General features: G+C 43.2%; 1 protein-coding gene across 1 annotated transcript in view; it reads left to right on the top strand.

The window, feature by feature from the left end:
- Positions 1 to 229: 229 nt before the first annotated feature.
- The window catches only part of CTXND2 (cortexin domain containing 2), a 41,375-nt gene continuing 17,775 nt past the window's right edge, over positions 230 to 23,829 (top strand). The window contains exon 1 of the mRNA XM_075331002.1: positions 230 to 371. The gene's annotated coding sequence lies outside the window, so the exon portion shown is untranslated. The remainder of the gene's footprint in view (positions 372 to 23,829) is intronic.

Below are 23,829 nucleotides of genomic sequence, written 5' to 3'. Positions count from 1 at the left end.
TTCTCCCACATCTAAATAGATGCGTGAGCCCAGAATGGTCCAATTAGGTTAATTGCTGCTTATTTAATGAAAGCGACCCTGTGTCATCTGCCCTTGTGGCAGATTTACGACTCCTCCATATAGTGTGTCCCTCCTCGTCCTGTGCAGCCTGCGGGGAGAGATCTCGCTGTCTTTTTCCTTTTTTTCTTTCCTCCCTGTAACCTTACTCTGGTGCATTCCCACAGCTTAAAGATTCATGAAATGGTCCGGAGAAGACAGTCTGCAACACAGACGGCTCCGGGGAAGCACTGCAGAACCAGCACCGTCAGGATTTCCCTCCGTTCATGGAAATTAGTCATCCGGACTGCAGGCACAAATGACAGGAATAGCAGGTAACGTCCTCCTATGTTCTAGCAGTCTTACCCCGATGCTGTAGCATGGCACCGCCACACACATCCCAATTAATGCCGCCCCCCTTCCATCGGACACATTGCATTTAACACCTCGTAAACCACGCCGAAAAAAACAATTAACTTTCTACGTGCGGTTTCTTTCCATAGTGTTTTTTTTTTATCTCGTGTGTAATTTCATAAAAACCAAAAAGATTAACGAGAAAACAGATAATTAGTCCACTATAGATTTCGCAAGACGACGCAATAAAAACTACAATTACACAATGTCTAGAATTGCGGGTTTTTTTTGGAAAGCGAGGAGATTCCAATATTTTTGTAAATCTGGATTTTTGGACATAAGAGAAGCGTAAACAGCTGCATAAACCTCAAGCATTGCAAAACCGTGCAGAACGGTAGTCGGTCCACTTGGTGTAGGGGTTTGCAGCCATCGACTTAAGATTGGGCCCCGCTCTACCATGACATGACACCGGCCACAGCAGTGACTTCAGGACATGGAAATTATACATTTTATTATCATTTGGTCCTTGTGAAGCATATAAATAATATATTAAGTGATGGTATAGCGTAAGAATAATGCACACAGTGACGTCACAGTACAGATATAATGCACACAGTGATGTCACAGCACAGGGGTAATACACACAGTGATGTCACAGCACAGGGGTAATACACACAGTGATGTCACAGTACAGGGATAATACACACAGTGATGTCACAGTACAGGGATAATACACACAGTGATGTCACAGTACAGGGGTAATACACACAGTGATGTCACAGTACAGGGATAATACACACAGTGATGTCACAGTACAGGGATAATACACACAGTGATGTCACAGTACAGGGATAATACACACAGTGATGTCACAGTACAGGGATAATGCACACAGTGATGTTACAGTACAGGGGTAATACACACAGTGATGTCACAGTACAGAGATAATGCACACAGTGATGTCACAGTACAGAGATAATGCACACAGTGATGTCACAGTACAGGGATAATACACACAGTGATGTCACAGTACAGGGGTAATACACACAGTGATGGCACAGTACAGGGATAATACACACAGTGATGTCACAGCACAGGGATAATACACACAGTGATGTCACAGTATACACACAGTGATGTCACAGTACAGGGATAATACACACAGTGATGTCACAGTACAGGGATAATACACACAGTGATGTCACAGTACAGGGATAATACACACAGTGATGTCACAGTATAGGGATAATACACACAGTGATGCCACAGTACAGGTATAATACACACAGTGATGTCACAGTACAGGGATAATACACACAGTGATGTCACAGTACAGGGATAATACACACAGTGATGTCACAGTACAGGTATAATGCACACAGTGATGTCACAGTACAGGGATAATACACACAGTGATGTCACAGCACAGGGATAATGCACACAGTGATGTCACAGTACAGAGATAATACACACAGCGATGTCACAGTACAGGGGTAATACACACAGTGATGTCATAGTACAGGGATAATACACACAGTGATGTCACAGTATAGGGATAATACACACAGTGATGTCACAGTACAGGGATAATACACACAGTGATGTCACAGTACAGGGATAATACACACAGTGATGTCACAGTACAGGGATAAACACAGTGATGTCACAGTACAGGGATAATACACACAGTGATGTCACAGCACAGGGATAATGCACACAGTGATGTCACAGTACAGGGATAATGCACACAGTGATGTCACAGCACAGGGGTAATACACACAGTGATGTCACAGTACAGGGATAATGCACACAGTAATGTCACAGTACAGGGGATAATACACACAGTAATGTCACAGTACAGGGATAATACACACAGTAATGTCACAGTACAGGGGATAATACACACAGTGATGTCACAGTACAGGATAATACACACAGTGATGTCACAGTACAGGCATAATACACACAGTGATGTCACAGTACAGGCATAATACACACAGTGATGTCACAGTATAGGGATAATATGCACAGTGATGTCACAGTATAGGGATAATACACAAAGTGATGTCACAATACAGGGATAATACACACAGTGATGTCACAGTACAGGGATAATACACACAGCGATGTCACAGTACAGGGGTAATACACACAGTGATGTCACAGTACAGGGGTAATACACACAGTGATGTCACAGTACAGGGGTAATACACACAGTGATGTCACAGTACAGGGGTAATACACACAGTGATGTCACAGTACAGGGGTAATACACACAGTGATGTCACAATACAGGGGTAATACACACAGTGATGTCACAGTACAGGGATAATACACACAGCGATGTCACAGTACAGGGGTAATACACACAGTGATGTCATAGTACAGGGATAATACACACAGTGATGTCACAGTATAGGGATAATACGCACAGTGATGTCACAGTATAGGGGTAATACACACAGTGATGTCACAGTACAGAGATAATGCACACAGTGATGTCACAGTACAGAGATAATGCACACAGTGATGTCACAGTACAGGGATAATACACACAGTGATGTCACAGTACAGGGGTAATACACACAGTGATGGCACAGTACAGGGATAATACACACAGTGATGTCACAGCACAGGGATAATACACACAGTGATGTCACAGTACAGGTATAATGCACACAGTGATGTCACAGTACAGGGATAATACACACAGTGATGTCACAGTACAGGGATAATACACACAGTGATGTCACAGTACAGGTATAATGCACATAGTGATGTCACAGTACAGGGATAATACACACAGTGATGTCACAGCACAGGGATAACGCACACAGTGATGTCACAGCACAGGGATAATGCACACAGTGATGTCACAGCACAGAGATAATGCACACAGTGATGTCACAGCACAGGGATAATGCACACAGTGATGTCACAGTACAGAGATAATACACACAGCGATGTCACAGTACAGGGGTAATACACACAGTGATGTCATAGTACAGGGATAATACACACAGTGATGTCACAGTATAGGGATAATACACACAGTGAGGTCACAGTACAGGGATAATACACACAGTGATGTCACAGTACAGGGGTAATACACACAGTGATGTCACAGTACAGGGATAATACACACAGCGATGTCACAGTACAGGGGTAATACACACAGTGATGTCATAGTACAGGGATAATACACACAGTGATGTCACAGTATAGGGATAATACACACAGTGAGGTCACAGTACAGGGATAATACACACAGTGATGTCACAGTACAGGGATAATACACACAGTGATGTCACAGTACAGGTATAATGCACACAGTGATGTCACAGTACAGGGATAATACACGCAGTGATGTCACAGTACAGGGATAATACACACAGTGATGTCACAGTACAGGGATAATACACACAGTGATGTCACAGTACAGGGATAATACACACAGTGATGTCACAGTACAGGGATAATACACACAGTGATGTCACAGTACAGGGATAATACACACAGTGATGCCACAGTACAGGGATAATACACACAGTGATGTCACAGTACAGGGATAATACACACAGTGATGTCACAGTACAGGGATAATACACACAGTGATGTCACAGTACAGGTATAATGCACACAGTGATGTCACAGTACAGGGATAATACACACAGTGATGTCACAGCACAGGGATAATGCACACAGTGATGTCACAGTACAGAGATAATACACACAGCGATGTCACAGTACAGGGGTAATACACACAGTGATGTCATAGTACAGGGATAATACACACAGTGATGTCACAGTATAGGGATAATACACATAGTGAGGTCACAGTACAGGGATAATACACACAGTGATGTCACAGTACAGGGATAATACACACAGTGATGTCACAGCACAGGGATAATGCACACAGTGATGTCACAGTACAGGGATAATGCACACAGTGATGTCACAGCACAGGGGTAATACACACAGTGATGTCACAGTACAGGGATAATACACACAGTAATGTCACAGTACAGGGGATAATACACACAGTGATGTCACAGTACAGGATAATACACACAGTGATGTCACAGTACAGGCATAATACACACAGTGATGTCACAGTATAGGGATAATATGCACAGTGATGTCACAGTATAGGGATAATACACAAAGTGATGTCACAATACAGGGATAATACACACAGTGATGTCACAGTACAGGGATAATACACACAGCGATGTCACAGTACAGGGGTAATACACACAGTGATGTCACAATACAGGGGTAATACACACAGTGATGTCACAGTACAGGGATAATACACACAGCGATGTCACAGTACAGGGGTAATACACACAGTGATGTCATAGTACAGGGATAATACACACAGTGATGTCACAGTATAGGGATAATACGCACAGTGATGTCACAGTATAGGGATAATACACACAGTGATGTCACAGCACAGGGATAATACACACAGTGATGTCACAGTACAGGGGTAATACACACAGTGATGTCACAGTACAGAGATAATGCACACAGTGATGTCACAGTACAGAGATAATGCACACAGTGATGTCACAGTACAGGGATAATACACACAGTGATGTCACAGTACAGGGGTAATACACACAGTGATGTCACAGTACAGGTATAATGCACACAGTGATGTCACAGTACAGGGATAATACACACAGTGATGTCACAGTACAGGTATAATGCACACAGTGATGTCACAGTACAGGGATAATACACACAGTGATGTCACAGTACAGGGATAATACACACAGTGATGTCACAGTACAGGTATAATGTACACAGTGATGTCACAGTACAGGGATAATACACACAGTGATGTCACAGTACAGGGATAACGCACACAGTGATGTCACAGCACAGGGATAATGCACACAGTGATGTCACAGCACAGAGATAATGCACACAGTGATGTCACAGCACAGGGATAATGCACACAGTGATGTCACAGTACAGAGATAATACACACAGCGATGTCACAGTACAGGGGTAATACACACAGTGATGTCATAGTACAGGGATAATACACACAGTGATGTCACAGTATAGGGATAATACACACAGTGAGGTCACAGTACAGGGATAATACACACAGTGATGTCACAGTACAGGGATAATACACACAGTGATGTCACAGTACAGGGATAAACACAGTGATGTCACAGTACAGGGATAATACACACAGTGATGTCACAGCACAGGGATAATGCACACAGTGATGTCACAGTACAGGGATAATGCACACAGTGATGTCACAGCACAGGGGTAATACACACAGTCATGTCACAGTACAGGGATAATACACACAGTAATGTCACAGTACAGGGGATAATACACACAGTGATGTCACAGTACAGGATAATACACACAGTGATGTCACAGTATAGGGATAATACACATAGTGAGGTCACAGTACAGGGATAATACACACAGTGATGTCACAGTACAGGGATAATACACACAGTGATGTCACAGTACAGGGATAAACACAGTGATGTCACAGTACAGGGATAATACACACAGTGATGTCACAGCACAGGGATAATGCACACAGTGATGTCACAGTACAGGGATAATGCACACAGTGATGTCACAGCACAGGGGTAATACACACAGTGATGTCACAGTACAGGGATAATGCACACAGTGATGTCACAGCACAGGGATAATACACACAGTGATGTCACAGTACAGGGATAATACACACAGTGATGTCACAGTACAGGGATAATACACACAGTGATGTCACAGTACAGGGATAATACACACAGTAATATCACAGTACAGGGGATAATACACACAGTGATGTCACAGTACAGGATAATACACACAGTGATGTCACAGTACAGGCATAATACACACAGTGATGTCACAGTATAGGGATAATATGCACAGTGATGTCACAGTATAGGGATAATACACAAAGTGATGTCACAATACAGGGATAATACACACAGTGATGTCACAGTACAGGGATAATACACACAGCGATGTCACAGTACAGGGGTAATACACACAGTGATGTCACAATACAGGGGTAATACACACAGTGATGTCACAGTACAGGGATAATACACACAGCGATGTCACAGTACAGGGGTAATACACACAGTGATGTCATAGTACAGGGATAATACACACAGTGATGTCACAGTATAGGGATAATACGCACAGTGATGTCACAGTATAGGGATAATACCCACAGTGATGTCACAGCACAGGGATAATACACACAGTGATGTCACAGTACAGGGGTAATACACACAGTGATGTCACAGTACAGAGATAATGCACACAGTGATGTCACAGTACAGAGATAATGCACACAGTGATGTCACAGTACAGAGATAATGCACACAGTGATGTCACAGTACAGGGATAATACACACAGTGATGTCACAGTACAGGGATAATACACACAGTGATGTCACAGTACAGGGGTAATACACACAGTGATGTCACAGTACAGGGGTAATACACACAGTGATGGCACAGTACAGGGATAATACACACAGTGATGTCACAGCACAGGTATAATGCACACAGTGATGTCACAGTACAGGGATAATACACACAGTGATGTCACAGTACAGGGATAATACACACAGTGATGTAACAGTACAGGTATAATGCACACAGTGATGTCACAGTACAGGGATAATACACACAGTGATGTCACAGTACAGGGATAACGCACACAGTGATGTCACAGCACAGGGATAATGCACACAGTCATGTCACAGCACAGAGATAATGCACACAGTGATGTCACAGCACAGGGATAATGCACACAGTGATGTCACAGTACAGGGGTAATACACACAGTGATGTCATAGTACAGGGATAATACACACAGTGATGTCACAGTATAGGGATAATACACACAGTGATGTCACAGTACAGGGATAATACACACAGTGATGTCACAGCACAGGGATAATGCACACAGTCATGTCACAGTACAGGGATAATACACACAGTAATGTCACAGTACAGGGGATAATACACACAGTGATGTCACAGTACAGGGATAATACACACAGTCATGTCACAGTACAGGGATAATACACACAGTAATGTCACAGCACAGGGATAATGCACACAGTCATGTCACAGTACAGGGATAATACACACAGTAATGTCACAGTACAGGGGATAATACACACAGTGATGTCACAGTATAGGGATAATATGCACAGTGATGTCACAGTATAGGGATAATACACAAAGTGATGTCACAATACAGGGATAATACACACAGTGATGTCACAGTACAGGGGTAATACACACAGTGATGTCACAGTACAGGGATAATACACACAGCGATGTCACAGTACAGGGGTAATACACACAGTGATGTCATAGTACAGGGATAATACACACAGTGATGTCACAGTATAGGGATAATACACACAGTGAGGTCACAGTACAGGGATAATACACACAGTGATGTCACAGTACAGGGATAATACACACAGTGATGTCACAGTACAGGTATAATGCACACAGTGATGTCACAGTACAGGGATAATACACACAGTGATGTCACAGTATAGGGGTAATACACATAGTGATGTCACAGTACAGGGATAATGCACACAGTGATGTCACAGTATAGGGGTAATACACACAGTGATGTCACAGCACAGGGATAATGCACACAGTGATGTCACAGTACAGGGATAATGCACACAGTGATGTCACAGCACAGGGGTAATACACACAGTCATGTCACAGTACAGGGATAATACACACAGTAATGTCACAGTACAGGGATAATAAACACAGTGATGTCACAGTACAGGGGTAATACACACAGTGATGTCACAGTAGAGGTATAATACACACAGCGATGTCACAGTACAGGGATAATACACACAGTGATGTCACAGTACAGGGATAATACACACAGCGATGTCACAGTACAGGGATAATACACACAGTGATGTCACAGTACAGGGGTAATACACACAGTGATGTCACAGTACAGGGGTAATACAGTGATGTCACAGTACAGGGATAATACACACAGTGATGTCACAGTACAGGGATAATACACACAGTGATGTCACAGTACAGGGGTAATACACACAGAGATGGCACAGTACAGGGATAATACACACAGTGATGTCACAGTACAGGGATAATACACACAGTGATGTCACAGTACAGGGATAATACACACAGTGATGTCACAGTACAGGGATAATACACACAGTGATGTCACAGTACAGGGATAATACACACAGTGATGTCACAGTACAGGGATAATACACACAGTGATGTCACAGTACAGGGATAATACACACAGTGATATCACAGTACAGGGATAATGCACACAGTGATGTCACAGTACAGGGATAATGCACACAGTGATGTCACAGTACAGGGATAATACACACAGTGATGTCACAGTACAGGGATAATACACACAGTGATGTCACAGTACAGGGATAATACACACAGTGATATCACAGTACAGGGATAATACACACAGTGATGTCACAGTACAGGGATAATACACACAGTAATGTCACAGTACAGGGATAATACACACAGTGATGTCACAGTACAGGGATAATACACACAGTGATGTCACAGTACAGGGATAATACACACAGTGATGTCACAGTACAGGGATAATACACACAGTGATGTCACAGTACAGGGATAATACACACAGTGATGTCACAGTACAGGGATAATACACACAGTGATATCACAGTACAGGGATAATACACACAGTGATGTCACAGTACAGGGATAATACACACAGTGATGTCACAGTACAGGGATAATACACACAGTGATGTCACAGTACAGGGATAATACACACAGTGATGTCACAGTACAGGGATAATACACACAGTGATGTCACAGTGCAGGGATAATACACACAGTGATGTCACAGTACAGGGGTAATACACACAGTGATGTCACAGTACAGGGGTAATACAGTGATGTCACAGTACAGGGATAATACACACAGTGATGTCACAGTACAGGGATAATACACACAGTGATGTCACAGTACAGGGATAAAGCACACAGTGATGTCACAGTACAGGGATAATACACACAGTGATGTCACAGTACAGGGATAACGCACACAGTGATGTCACAGTACAGGGATAATACACACAGTGATGTCACAGTACAGGGATAATACACACAGTGATGTCACAGTACAGGGATAATACACACAGTGATGTCACAGTACAGGTATAATGCACACAGTGATGTCACAGTACAGGGATAATACACACAGTGATGTCACAGTACAGGGGTAATACACACAGTGATGTCACAGTACAGGGATAATACATGCAGTGATGTCACAGTACAGGGATAATACACACAGTGATGTCACAGTACAGGGATAATACACACAGTGATGTCACAGTACAGGGATAATACATGCAGTGATGTCACAGTACAGGGGTAATACACACAGTGATGTCACAGTACAGGGATAATACACACAGTGATGGGATGTAAAGCTCTTGATTCCCGATGCAATCTCTGTAAAAGGACCCTCAACTTTTGTGTTCAGTTTGGTCTACACTACACTCTATCACTACACCTTTTTAGCTACACCCCTGAACAAGCCATAGATGTCACATCAGGGCAATATGGCAGCACGCTGCAGAGAATAGAGCATGCATACTGCAGGGTGGAATAGAATAAATCCTTGGGAGTACCAACACTCTCCCTAAGTAGAGGTCACACAGGTCATTTGGTGATACAGTCATATGAAAAAGTTTGGGCACCCCTATTAATGTTAACCTTTTTTCTTTATAACAATTTGGGTTTTTGCTATTTCAGTTTCATATATCTAATAACTGATGGACTGAGTAATATTTCTGGATTGAAATGAGGTTTATTGAACTAACAGAAAATGTACAATCCGCATTTAAACAAAATTTGACCGGTGCAAAAGTATGGGCACCCTTATCAATTTCTTGATTTGAACACTCCTAACTACTTTTTACTGACTTAAGGCTACTTTACACGCTGCGATATCGGTCCCGATATCGCTAGCGTGGGTACCCGCCCCCATCTGTTGTGCGACACGGGCAAATCGCTGCCCGTGCCGCACAACATCGCGCAGACCCGTCACACATACTTACCTGCCCGGCGACGTCGCTGTGACCGGCGAACCGCCTCCTTTCTAAGGGGGCGGTCCGTGCGGCGTCACATCGACGTCACTGAAGCGTCACTGAACCGCCGCCCAATAGCAGCGGAGAGGCGGAGATGAGTGGCCGGAACATCCCGCCCACCTCCTTCCTTCCTCATAGCGGCTGGGAGGCAGGTAAGGAGAGGTTCCTCGTTCCTGCGGCGTCACACATAGCGATGTGTGCTGCCGCAGGAGCGACGAACTACATCGTTACTGCTGCAGTAACGATAATCGAGAATGGACCCCCATGTCACCGATGAGCGATTTTGCACGTTTTTGCAACGATGCAAAATCGCTCATCGGTGTCACACGCAGCAACATTGCTAATGCGGCCGGATGTGCGTCACAAATTCCGTGACCCCAACGACTCCGCATTAGCGATGTCGCAGCGTGTAAAGCCCCCTTTACTAAAGCACTAAATTGGTTTTGTAACCTCATTGAGCTTTGAACTTCATAGGCAGGTGTATCCAATCATGAGAAAAGGTATTTAAGGTGGCCACTTACAAGTTGTTCTCCTATTTGAATCTCCTATGAAGAGTGGCATCATGGGCTCCTCAAAACAACTCTCAAATGATCTGAAAACAAAGATTATTCAACATAGTTGTTCAGGGGAAGGTACAAAAAGTTGTCTCAGAGATTTAAACTGTCAGTTTCCACTGTGAGGAACATAGTAAGGAAATGGAAGAACACAGGTACAGTTCTTGTTAAGCCCAGAAGTGGCAGGCCAAGAAAAATATCAGAAAGACAGAGAAGAAGAATGGGGAGAACAGTCAAGGACAATCCACAGACCACCTCCAAAGACCTGCAGGTTCATCTTGCTGCAGATGGTGTCACTGTGCATCGGTCAACAATACAGCGCACGTTGCACAAGGAAAAGCTGTATGGGAGAATGATGCGAAAGAAGCCGTTTCTGCAAGCACGCCACAAACAGAGTCGCCTGAGGTAGGCAAAAGCACATTTGGACAAGCCAGTTACATTTTGGAAGAAGGTCCTGTGGACTGATGAAACAAAGATTGAGTTGTTTGGTCATACAAAAAGGCGTTATGCATGGAGGCAAAAAAACATGGCATTCCAAGAAAAGCACTTGCTACCCACAGTAAAATTTGGTAGAGGTTCCATCATGCTTTGGGGCTGTGTGGCCAATGCCGGCACCGGGAATCTTGTTAAAGTTGAGGGTTGCATAGATTCAACTCAGTATCAGCAGATTCTTGACAATAATGTGCAAGAATCAGTGACGAAGTTGAAGTTACGCAGGGGATGGATATTTCAGCAAGACAATGATCCAAAACACCGCTCCAAATCTACTCAGGCATTCATGCAGAGGAACAGTTACAATGTTCTGGAATGGCCATCCCAGTCCCCAGACCTGAATATCATTGAACATCTGTGGGATGATGTGAAGCGGCTGTCCATGCTCGGCGACCGTCAAACTTACCTGAACTGGAATTGTTTTGTAAACATGAATGGTCAAATCTACCTTCATCCAGGATCCATGAACTCATTAAAAGCTACAGGAAGCGACTAGAGGCTGTGATTTTTGCAAAAGGAGGATCTACAAAATATTAATGTCACTTTTATGTTGAGGTGCCCATACTTATGCACCTGTCAAATTTTGTTTAAATGCGGATTGCACATTGTCTGTTAGTACAATAAACCTCATTTCAATCCAGAAATATTACTCAGTCCATCAGTTATTAGATATATGAAACTGAAATAGCAAAAACCCAAATTGTTATAAAGAAAAAAGGTTAAAATTAATAGGAGTGCCCAAACTTTTTCATATGACTGTATATATTTTATACGATTCCTATTTTCTGACAGGAGAACATGCTGTCAATCCGATGTGTGTGGGCGAAACACTAAACATCTTCAGGGGGTGCTAGCTCTTAAAGGGACAGACACTGCATGATACAAAGTGATGATGTGGAAACATGGAAGCGATATGTTCAATTTACCTAATTTTCCGTTTTGACGTTTTAATCATTTTTTATTGCAATTTCTAGGGGGGTGGTTGTAACCGGAAAACAGTAATTCTGGGGTTTAGATTCTTTTCTTGGCATTTAACTAATGTTATTCTTTGATAGACTGGATTTGTATGGACACTAAAATACCAAAACTGCACAAGATTGAGGAACTAGGGTAGCAGAGCTGAGATGGTCAAAGTATTAGAGCTGGAACAGCAAAATACTATACACAGCTCACTCAACGATGAGGAGTCGGACTAGCAGAGCTGAGCTGCATGGAAAGGTCATTGTAGCAGCGCTGGCACAATGATGTAGCAGCGGTAACCCATAAAATTTGGATTAGGTGTAGAAGAGCTGTGTTTGCAACAGAGTTCAATAAGAGAGGTGACACAGCGATATAGAAGAGATAACTCAATTACTAGGAACAGATATAGCAGTGCTGTGTTTGCAATGGAGTTTAATAAGAGGGATGGCATAATATATAGAAGTGTTAACAAAGGGCTAGGTTTGCAATGGAGTTCAATAGGAAATCTGGCACAGAGACATAGCAGAGTTAAACCAGTGATGAAAAACAGGTGTAGCAGAGCTAGGTTTGCAATGGCATTCAATAAAAGAGCTGGCATAGCAATATAGGAGACTTAACCCAATAACTAGGAACAGATATAGTAACGCTGTGTTTGCAATGGAGTTTAATAGAGAGCTGGCAAAAATATATAGCAGCGTTAACCCAGTGATGAGAAACGGGTGTAGCAGGGCTAGGTTTGCAGTGGAGTGCAATAGCCAAACTGGTGAAGCGACATAACAGTGATGGAAATCAGTTGTAGCAGAGCTAGGTTTGCAATAGCATTCAATAAGAGAGGTAGCACAGCGATATAGCAAAGTTAATCCAACGAGTATAGCGCAGCTGTGTTTGCTATTGAGTTCAATAAGAGAATTGGCACTGTGATATAGGAATGGGACAGTTAAACTAGTGATCAGAAACAGGTGTAACAGAGCTAGGTTTGCAATGGAGTTCAATAGGAGATCTGGCACAGAGACATAGCAAAGTTAAACCACTGATGAAAAACAAGTGTAGCAGTGCTAGGTTTGTAATGGCATTCAATAAGAGAGCTGTCACAGGGATATAGGTAAGTTAATCCAATAAGTATAGCACAGAGCTACGTTTGCAATGGAGTTCAATGGGAGATCTGGCACAGAGACATAGCAGAGTTAATCCAGTGATGAAAAACAGGTGTAGCAGAGCTAGGTTTGTAATGGCATTCAATAAGATAGCTAGCACATCGATTGAGCTAAGTTAACCCAATGAGTATCACTGAAATAGGAAAAAGGTAGCGCATATGAGAAGCACCCGTGAGCTGGGATTAATAATAAAAATTGTATTTGCTCACCTGGGGAGGTTGTGCGCCCCCACACAACCCCGGTGGTGGGTGGATAGATAATCCCTCCGGAGTGGGGGCTGTTGGTATAAAACAGGAGTTTATCCTTTTTATTAATATTAATAATAAAACAAATCATTTATAAGACTGGCAGCCCATTCACTAGCGCTCAACCAGACCGAATTTTCAACTCACTATAACCCAATGAGTATAGCACAGAGCTAGGTTTGTAATGGCATTCAATAACATAGCTAGCACATCGATATAGCTAAGTTAACCCAATGAGTATAGCACAGTTGTGTTTGCCATTTAATTCAATAAGAGAATTGGCACTACTATATAGGAGAATTAACCTAGTGATGGGAACAGGTGTAGCAGAGCTAAGTTTGCAATATGGTCCAATAGATAGATGCTGGCTAAACAATGTTGCAAGAAGCTCACACTAGTGGCGAAAGCTCCAGCTACCTGAATACTCAGGCACCATCTTGCCACCTGAGACGCCACCTGTGACATCACAGAAGTGCATTAGTTTGCCACAGCAGGGGTACTTGGTGGCAGAAGTTGGAAGATGTTTGGCAGCTGATTATCCTCTTTTTCTTTTGCAATGGACATGCAGACTTGTGGATGAGGGACAGTCATAGGGACAGGGAATGGTCAGACTATTGAATGTGTGTGGTTGGCTTAAGTCCAGCTTTATACTAGGATACAGTGACACTTTCATTTGCTAATTAAAGGTAATTACTACAGATAGAGGAGATACGGTGTCAGGGTCTGTCCCGATGAGAAGGGGAGCTTCTCTTATTCCGCGGTGCAGGGAAGCTAATTTTACATGATTCCACAGGTCAGAATGATTCCAGCAATACCAAACTTGTCAATGTAGATTTTGAATTTTTTGTTTAGAAATTTGCAACATTTTCTGAGACCCGTGATTTTTTTTTCTGTCAATTTACCTATTTGTAGGCTTTTTTTCTGTATAGAAAGTTGAAGTTGGGGTATATAAGATGTTTTGATTGCCTTTTTTTGTCATTTTTTTTAGGCGACTGGGAAAAAACAAACAAACAGCAGTTCTGGTGTTTCATATTTTTGCTCTTTAAGGATTTAAATGTGAGCTGTCATTTGCCATAAATATGGGGTTTTTTTTTACGTAGCGTAAATGCCGCTGTTCTCCTGAATCCGGCGTTGTTTTTCTTTTCTTTCTGTGCCTCTCCGTTCCTGAGATATGGCCTTTTCTTCCATATATATATATATATATATATATATATAAGTGGGCGTGGTTTTCATCTGTTGTCTGTGGGCGTCGTCTTGGGGTCCACGCCCAGTGCACTGATAAGACTAGATTTACATACAGGAAAAAAGAGGCCATATCTCAGGAACGGAGAGGCGTAGGAACAAAAGAAAAGCAATGTTGGATTCAGGAGAATGGCGGCATTTACACTGGGTAAAACAATAACAAATTTATGTCAAATGACAGGTCTCCTTTAAAGGGATTTTCTAACACATAAATAGTGCCAGAGTCACAAGGACAGCAGTATTTACACCAGGAAAAAAAAAATATTTATTCAAAGTGAATGGAACAAGGAACTTTGCACCGCTCGCTGGAGGATGCCAAGAGTCAGACCCCATCAATTTAATTTTTATAGCCTAGCCTATGGATAGACCATTAATTTTAAAAGACTAAATAATCCCTTTAAGAAACTATATACTTGCTAAGTTAATGTTCCTGCACTGGCGATGGCAGACATCCTGCCCTCTATCTGTAATCCTGAAAATCTAATATACATTAAATCAGAAGTAATGTCACTTTCAAAATATCTGGCAAACGTCCTAGAAAGCCGTCAGGTCACTATAATAAGATGTATAGCTCAGGCATATATGCAAGGAGGACGACTTTAGTGTACAGCCAATTACACAGTATTCCCACGCACAGATCCAGGTGATGAAAGTTCTCTTACTGAAACTTTTTATTTCCCTTATTTTGAATATCCTTTTGTTTCCAAGCATGCTGGCATTTGTAGTTTTCTTGTTTCTACAGAAACAATACTACCCAGGAGAGCCATACCATCGGTGTAACTGGTTCAGGTGCACAGGGACCATTGGGGCTATGTTGGATGATGTATCAGCTTGGTGGGGATCCAACTGTCATGAGGTTACTGTTAGGATATTGGGGCCAGGGACTTGTATGCTGTCCCTCACACTATGGGATGATAGTGTAACGCCTGCCTGGATCACCAGACGCAGGGGGGATGTAATGGACAGGCTAGAGGGAAGCCACTCACCAAGCAAGACCCCCAGAACCCTGAAACCCTTTAAGACCTATACAGGGATTTGGAATTACACAGGGCCCGGGTGATCACTACCTGTGGAAGGCTGCAGTCCGATGAGAGTAGTAGTCAGGCAGGGTCAAATCAGGAATAGCAGAACAGGGACAGAATCAGCAGACAAGGAGGTAATCAGCAAACGGAGCAGAGGTCAAATCCGGATCGGGCAGCGAGGTACAAAAACAGCAGGCAGAAGGGTAGTCAGAAAACACGCAGAAGTCAGCACACAGGAATCACCAAACAGAATAGGGCAGATCAGGAGCCAGGAAATCAGAACTCTCTGGCAGAGGTCAGCAGACAGGAGGGGAACTAAGAAGGGTGTGGTGTCTTCCCATTGGCTGTAGCTGAACGCTGGCAACTTCAGCTGGGAGACACACGCCACCCACAGTCAGCCAGCGATACTGCAGATCCCAAGATAACCCAGCCCAGTGGATGATCGGAGCCTGCGCCCACCGGTGCCGCTGACATCGACTCCTCTCCCATCACCAGCACCATCCACGGCAGGAACACACCTGGTGATCGGAGCAGAAGTCGCTGGAGCAGACTCCAGCGGTGACGTAACAGATAGGTTATCCCTAACCACAGGGTTACTCCTGACGGTTGAGATGCCTGAGTCCCATGCTAGGCTATGCTCCTGACCAGTACTACTCTGATATCCCCCTCCCTCCAGGTAAAGACGGGGGCAGGATTGTAATGGAAAACAAATAAATACAGACAAGGGAATACAAAACTTTGACACAATGCATACACACAAGAATAGACAATGAAAGACTCAGGAGTAAAATAAGAGCAGAAAGGTAACAACAAAAAAGCAACAAGGGTTAACTCTACAACTGCGCTCAGTAACAAGTATAACAACCACCAGATAGGCTGGATCACAGCACCTCACCAGACCAGCTAAGATAAACTATAGCTGGCATAGGTGAAAGGATCTAGCCAGCATACAGTACAGACCAAAAGTTTGGACACACCTTCTCATTCAAAGAGTTTTGTTTCTTTGCATGACTCTGAAAATTGTAGATTCACATTGAAGGAATCAAAACTATGAATTAAAACACTTGGAATGAAATACTTAACAAAAAAGTTTGAAACAACTGAAAATATGTCTTATATTCTAAGTTCTTCAAAGTAGCCACCTTTTGCTGTGATTACTACTTTGCACACTCTTGGCATTATCTTGATGAGCTTCAAGAGGTAGTCACCGGAAATGGTTTTCCAACAGTCTTGAAGGAGTTCCCAGATATGCTTAGCACTTGTTGGCCCTTTTGCCTTCACTCTGCGGTCCAGCTCACCCCAAACCATCTCGATTAGGTTCAGGTCTGGTGACTGTGGAGACAAGGTCATCTGGCATAGCACCCCATCACTCTCCTTCTTAGTCATATAGCCCTTACACAGCCTGGAGGTGTGTTTGGGGTCATTGTCCTGTTGAAAAATAAATGATGGTCGAACTAAACGCAAACCGGATGGAATAGCACGCCGCTGCAAGATGCTGTGGTAGCCATGCTGGTTCAATATGCCTTCAATTTTGAATAAATCCCCAACAGTGTCACTAGAAAAACACCCCCACACCATCACACCTCCTCCTCCATGCTTCACGGTGGGAACAACAAAGACACGGTGGTTGGATCCAAAGATCTCAAATTTGGACTCATCAGACCAAAGCACAGATTTCCACTGGTCTAATGTCCATTCCTTGTGTTCTTTAGCCCAAACTAGTCTCTTCTGCTTGTTGCCTGTCCTTAGCAGTGGTTTCCTAGCAGCTATTTTACCATGAAGGCTGCTGCACAAAGTCTCCTCTTAACAGTTGTTCTAGAGATGTGTCTGCTGCTAGAACTCTGTGTGGCATTGACCTGGTCTCTCATCTGAGCTGGTGTTAACCTGCGATTTCTGAGGCTGGTGACTCGGATAAACTTATCCTCTGCAGCAGAGGTGACTCTTGGTCTTCCTTTCCTGGGGCGGTCCTCATGTGAGCCAGTTTCTTTGTAACATTTGATGGTTTTTGCCACTGCACTTGGGGACACTTTCAAAGTTTTCCCAATTTTTCGGACTAGCTGACCTTCATTTCTTAAAGTAATGATGGCCACTCGTTTTTCTTTACTGAGCTGCTTTTTGCTTGCCATAAGGCTTCTTTCACACGTTCGTGAAAAACTACGCACGTTTTTCACGGACGTGTCAGAGGTGCGTTTTGCCCTCCGTGAGTCGTGTTTATGGCCTACGTGTGTTCTCCGTGTGTTATCCGTGATAACACACGTAAAACGGGAGGTTTCTACTCACCTGTCCCTGGCGTCACTGTCCGTGGTGCTGATCTATGGTCTCCGGTCCTGCAGACTCCCTGCTGCTGCTTCCGGCCGCAGTGAAGTGAATATGCAATGAGCATAATGAGCGGCAGTCGGAAGCAAGTGACAGCAACGGCAGAGACAGCAGGGCTTGAGAAGGTGAGTAATGTTTTGTTTTTTTTCTCGCAGACACATGTGATTTCTCCGGTGCGTGTCACATGGAACACATCTGTGTGGTCCGTTTGCGTTACGTGTGACCCATTTGCGTTACGTGTGACACCCATGATGCCAGAGAGAAAACAGACATGTCGGCGTACTGAGCACACGAATACACGTATGTACGGAATGGACACACGGTCCGTGCGTAAATACATACGTGCATCCAACTACATTGGAAAACATAGGTCTACGTGTTTACATGTCTCCGGTACGTTTGAAAATGACCAAACGTACCGGAGGCACGGACGTGTGAAAGAGGCCTAATACAAATTCTAACAGTCTATTCAGTAGGACTATCAGCTGTGTATCCACCAGACTTCTGCACAACACAACTGATGGTCCCAACCCCATTTATAAGGCAGGAAATCCCACTTATTACACCTGACAGGGCACACCTGTGAAGTGAAAAACATTTCTCTTCTCTGATTACCGCACAGAATAAGGAAGTGATTGTCATGATGTGACCATAGGATAGCGAGGAACAGGGGGCTACTCTACTATTCTTCATGCTACGGGATCCTAGACCATCCCTAACCACCAGATTACCTCTGATGGTGGAGATGCCAGAGTCCTGTGCATTACTATTCTCCTGACCAGAACTAAAATGTCCCCCCATCCCATGGAAGGAAGGGGTAGAGTGAAATGGCTACACAGACAGAGCAGAAAAAAATCAGTCACATTGCAAACTAATAGGAACAAACAGTAAGAAACTAATGATAAAAGCAAGAGAAGTAAGGCAGCAACAAAAGGACAACAAGGGTTAACCCCACAACCACTCACAGCAATGAAGTACTACAACCACCAGTAAGTCTGGATCACAACACCAGACCAGTATAGAGAAGCTATAGCTAGTATTAACGGAAGTGTCCAGTCAGTAAGACAGTGCCTTGTGAAAGTATTCGGCTCCTTTGAATTTTTCAACCTTTTCCCACATTTCAGGCTTCAAACTTAAAGATAAAAATGTTAATGTTCTGGTGAAGAATCAGCAACAAGTGACACAATTGTGAAGTGGAATGAAATTATTGCTTATTTTAAACTTAAAAAAAAAAAAAATAACTGAAAATTGGGGCGTGCAATATTATTCATCCCCTTTACTTTCAGTGCAGCAAACTCACTACAGAAGTTCATTGAGGATCTCTGAATGATCCAATGTTGTCCTAAATGACTGATGATGATAAATATAAGCCCCTGTGTGTAATCAAGTCTCCGTATAAATGCACCTGCTCTGTGATAATCTCAGTGTTCTGTGTAAAGCGCAGAGAGCATCATGAAGACCAAGGAACACAACAGGCAGGTCCGTGATACTGTTGTGGAGACGTTTAAAGCCGGATTTGGTTACAAAAATATTTCCACAACTTTAAACATCCCAAGGAGTACTGTGCAAGCGATCATATTGAAATGGAAGGAGGATCATACCACTGCAAATCTACCAAGACCCGGCCGTCCATCCAAACTGTCATCTCACACAAGGAGAAGACTGATCAGAGATGCAGCCAAGAGGCTCATGATCACTCTGGATGATCTGCAGAGATCTACAGCTGAGGTGGGAGAGTCTGTCCATAGGACAACAATCAGTCGTACACTGCACAAATCTGGCCTTTATGGAAGAGTGGCAAGAAGAAAGCCATTTCTCAAAGATATCCATAAAAAGTGTTGTTTAAAGTTTGCAAGAAGCCACGTGGAGACACCAAAAATGTGGAAGAAGGTGCTCTGGTCAGATGAAATCAAAATCAAACTTTTTGGGCACAATGCCAAACGATATGTTTGGCGTGAAAGCAACACAGCTAATCACCCCGAACACACCATCCCCACTGTCAAACATGGTGGTGGCAGCATCATGGTTTGGGCCTGCTTTTCTTCAGCAGGGACAGGGAAGATGGTTAAAATTGATAGGAAGATGGATGGGGCCAAATACAGGACCATTGTTGAAGAAAACCTGTTGGAGTCTGCAAAAGACCTGAGACTGGGACGGAGATTTGTCTTCCAAAAAGACAATGATCCCAAACATAAAGCAAAATCTACAATGGAATGGTTCACAAATAACCGTATCCAGGTGTTAGAATGGCCAAGTCACAGTCCAGACCTGAACCCAATCGAGAATCTGTGGAAAGAGCTGAAAACTGCTGTTCACAAATGCCTCCATCCAACCTCACTCAGCTCCAGCTGTTTACAAAGGAAGAATGGGCGAGAATGTCAGTCTCTCGATGTGCAAAACTGATAGACACATACCCCAAGCAACTGCAGCTGTAATCGCAGCAAAACGTGGCACTACAAAGTATTCACTTAACATTAGAAGTCCCAGAAATTTCAAGCTCCATAGGGTTCCAATGGTAGAAATGTTAAATGACCCTTCTCTGGGACTTCTAGTGTTAATGGGGATGAATAATATTGCACGCCCCAATTTTCAGTTATTTATTTTTTAGAAAAGTTTAAAATAAGCAATAAATTTCGTTCACCTTCACAATTGTGTCCCACTTGTTGTTGATTCTTCACCAGAACATTAACATATTATCTTTATGTTTGAAGCCTGAAATGGGGGAAAAGGTTGAAAAATTCAAAGGGGCTGAATACTTTCGCAAGACACTGTATAGAGGAGAGGAGTGAATGTGATTGGCTCCCCCACAACATGTGATCAAAGGAGACTAATAAGCAGGCCACCAGAGATTAACTGTTGCTAGCCTGCCTATGAACTACTTGTCTGTGGGTTGACAACAGAGTCTGCTTGTGACTCATCACAGACATCAGAATAATCTGCAGGCGGAGTGCAAGAATCTGTAGTCTGCACAGACCCCTGACGCTGCCATGACAGTCAGCGATGTTTGTGAAAGCCTCCGTGTTACAGCAACTCTCAATATCATTTCAATCATAGCACTATAAAATACATTTAATAAAAAGGCAACTCATTACGTACAACACTCTCATAATGCTATACAAGGCACCTGCTTCTAGATGATAGACGACCTTCCTCAGGTCAAAAATGCTTCGTTTTTGCTTTTAATTAATTCCTACTTCTCCCCTGAGTATTTATCTTTTTATCTTTTCAGATATACACCATACGGTTCCAGAGATATGGGCCTTTATATTTAGTTCTGCTGTTTATGATATTTACAAGGAGTTTGGTACATTGGATCCTCGGGGGTGTGTCTTTAGGCTGAGCAACTCCTCATTGACCGTAAAAATTATTTCTGCATAAAAAAAACATATCTCTGAGAAACCACATTACGAATTATATAAAAAAAAAACAGTATACTCAGGGGGATAGCAGCCAGAATACACATTTCTACGGTCTTTACAAGGGGGTGTGGCTCACAGCCTAAAGACACACCCCTGAGGATCTTGTAAATCTCTGGAACCATAGGGTGGATTTAAAAAAAAAAAAAAAGTAAGTAAAACTGAATCTTGGGGGGGATCAGTGGCACAAAATATGATGTCAATCAACTGTAATGTCTGATCAAAGGGGGTCCGATACCAGGCACAGCCAGCAATCAGCTCTTCTTGGTGCCAGTACCGGCAGCAACAAGCAGACGGAAATGCTCAGTCCCGAAGCTGCTCCACTATTGGGAGGCGGATGTACAGTATTCCCCTGTGACTGCTGTCAGTTGCTCGGGCAGCTCCGGAACTGAGCATTAATGGCTGCCGACACCGAGAATAGTTGTTCGGCAGGGGAGCCGGGTTTCATACCCCGGCCAAACAGACATTTATGACATCCTAAGGATAGGCCATCAGTGTAAAAGTAGTGGACAACCCTTTTTAACATTAGTCACTTTGGCCTGAGTTCACACAGTATAAATTCTTTTCAGGTGCTTCTTCTATTGTTCTCCGCACCATCTGATGCTCACATCTTCTCTGCTCCCTAATATAAATGTCCCTGTAGGTATATTCCCTTCACTACTAATGCATGCTCTCCATATGTTCCAGGGAGGAGTATATATATATACATATATATATATATACAACTCAAAAATATCTCCCGGATCCGTGCTTTTCTTAACCAAGAATCTTCAAAAACATTAGTGCATGCCCTCATCATCTCCCGCCTCGACTACTGCAACCTCCTGCTCTCTGGCCTCCCTTCCAACACTCTTGCACCCCTCCAATCTATCCTAAACTCTGCAGCCCGCTTAATCCACCTCTCCCCTCGCTACTCCCCAGCCTCGCCACTCTGCCAATCCCTTCACTGGCTTCCCATCGCCCAACGACTCCAGTTCAAAACATTAACCATGACATACAAAGCCATGCACAACCTGTCTCCTCCCTACATCTGTGACCTAGTCTCCCAGTACCTACCTGCACGCAACCTTAGATCCTCACAAGATCTCCTTCTCTGCTCCTCTCTTATTTCCTCTTCCCACAATCGTGTACAAGATTTCTCCCGTGCATCCCCCATACTCTGGAACGCTCTACCTCAGCACATCAGACTCTCCCCTACCGTGGAAAGCTTCAAGAGGAACCTCAAGACCCACCTCTTCCAACAAGCCTACAACCTACAATAGCCCTCAGCCCAGTAGACCACTGCGCAACCAGCTCTGTCCTCACCTATTGTACCATCACCCATTCCCTGTAGACTGTGAGCCCTCGCGGGCAGGGTCCTCTCTCCTCCTATACCAGTCTGTCTTGTACTGTTAATGATTGTTGTACGTATACCCTCTTTCACTTGTAAAGCGCCATGGAATAAATGGCGCTATAATAATAAATAATAATAATAATAATAATATATATATATATATACAGTTAGGTCCAGAAATATTTGGACAGTGACACAATTTTGGCGAGTTGGGCTCTGCATGCCACCACATTGGATTTGAAATGAAACCTCTACAACAGAATTCAAGTGCAGATTGTAACGTTTAATTTGAAGGTTTGAACAAAAATATCTGATAGAAATTGTAGGAATTGTACACATTTCTTTACAAACACTCCACATTTTAGGAGGTCAAAAGTAATTGGACAAATAAACCAAACCCAAACAAAATATTTGTATTTTCAATATTTTGTTGCGAATCCTTTGGAGGCAATCACTGCCTTAAGTCTGGAACCCATGGACATCACCAAACGCGGGGTTTCCTCCTTCTT

Source organism: Anomaloglossus baeobatrachus, chromosome 12, assembly GCF_048569485.1.
Source record: "Anomaloglossus baeobatrachus isolate aAnoBae1 chromosome 12, aAnoBae1.hap1, whole genome shotgun sequence".
Classification (NCBI taxonomy): Eukaryota; Metazoa; Chordata; class Amphibia; order Anura; family Aromobatidae; genus Anomaloglossus; species Anomaloglossus baeobatrachus.
The sequence above is the reverse complement of the archived record's forward strand: the minus strand, read 5'-3'. Positions and strand labels throughout refer to the sequence as shown.